Raw genomic sequence first — 1,942 nt, forward strand, 5'->3', positions numbered from 1 at the left:
TTAAGTGCTGTTGAGTCTGCTCCAACTCATAGTGGTCCTGTATAGGGTTTTCCAGAAGCAGCTGGTAGATTTGATATGCCAATCTTGTGGTTTAGCAGTCTAGTGTTTATTCTACAGTGCCACACCAGGAGTCCTAGGTTTTAGTGAGCTGAAATGACTGGTGTTGACCATTTTGAATCAGACAATTGTATGATTTACTCTGCCAGGAAAGACAAATTCAAGAAGAATGGCATAGCATTCATCATCAAAAAGAACATTTCAAGATCTATCATGAAGTACAATGCAGTCTGTGACAGAATGTTATCCATATGCCTACAAAGAATATCAGTTAATAGTACTATTACTGAAATTTACACTACGCCAACCTCTAAAACTACTGATGATGAAATTGAAGAACTCTACCAAACTTCTTCAGTCTGAAATGGACCAAACATGTAATCAGAATTATTGCTAATTACAGGCAATTGTAATGCAACGGTTGGAAAGGATCAGTAGTTGGAAAATATGACCTTGGTGATAGAAACAATGCTGGAGACTGCATGATAGAATTTTGCAAGACCAATGGCTTATTCAGTGCAAACACCTTTTTATAAAAGACAACTATACATATGGACCTCACCAGACAGAATAGACAGGAATCAAATTGACTACATCTGTGGGAAGAAATGGTGGGAAAGTTCATATCATCAGTGAAAACAAGGCCAGGGGCAGACTGTGGAACAGACTATCAATAGCTCATATGCAAGTTCAGGTGGAAAATGAAGAAAATTCAAAAAAGTCCACAAGAGCCAAATATGACCAAATATGACCCCACCTTAATTTAGAGACCATCTCAAGAACAGATCTGATGTATTATACACTAGTGATGAAAACCAGAAAAGCTATAGAATGACATCAAGAGCATCATACAGGAAGAAAGGAAAAGGTTATTAAAAAGACAAAAATGGATGTCAGAAGAGACTCTGAAACTTGCTCTCCAGTGTCGAGATACTAAAGTGAATGAAAGCAATGAGGAAGGAAAAGAGTGGAACTGAAATTTCCAAGGGCAGCTTGAGAAGACAAAGTCAAGTATTATAAACAATGTACAACAATGTGGAGTTAGAAAACCAAAAGGGAAGAACATACTTAGCATTTCTCAAACGGAAAGAACTGAAACAAAAATCCAAACCTTCACTTGTACTACTGGAGGATCCCATGGATAAAATACTGAATGACATCAGAAATATCAAAAGAAGATGGAAGGAATACGTAGAGCTATTGTACTAAAAAGAAATGGTTGATGTTCAACCATTTCAAGAGGTAGCATATGATCAAGAACCCATGCGACTGAAGGAAGACATTCAAGCTATACGAACACACTGGCAAAAAACAAAATTTCAGGAATTGAGAAAATACAAATTGAAAATTTTCAACAAGCTGATGTAGCATTAGTCGTTCACTCATCTATGCCAAGAAATTTGGAAGATAGCTATCTTGACAACCGACTGGAATAAATCCATATTTGTGCCCATTCCAAAGAGAGGAAAGTAGAAATCATCAAACATTATCATTAATATCACATGTCAGTAACATTTTGCTTAAGAAATTAAAAAATGGCTGAAATGTAGAGGGAAATGCCAGAAACTCAAGCCTGATCCTGAAGAGGGCATGGAAATAGGAGTATCATTGCTAACATCAAATGTATTTTGGCTGAAAGCAGTGAATACCAGAAAGAGGTGTATTCTTTATTTATGGACTATGCAAAGACTTTGGACTGTTTATCTCATGACAAACTACGGATAACATTGTGAAGAAAGGATATTTCAAAATACTTGATTATGTTCATGAGGAACCTGTACATAGATAAAGAATCAGTAATTTGAATAGCACTAGCAGAATGCATCAAGAGAAGATGGAAGGATTACACAGAGTCACTGTACCAAAAGGAAATGGTTAATGTTCA

The sequence above is a fragment of the Chrysochloris asiatica genome, unplaced genomic scaffold, assembly GCF_000296735.1.
Source record: "Chrysochloris asiatica unplaced genomic scaffold, ChrAsi1.0 scaffold00013, whole genome shotgun sequence".
NCBI classification, from domain to species: domain Eukaryota; kingdom Metazoa; phylum Chordata; class Mammalia; order Afrosoricida; family Chrysochloridae; genus Chrysochloris; species Chrysochloris asiatica.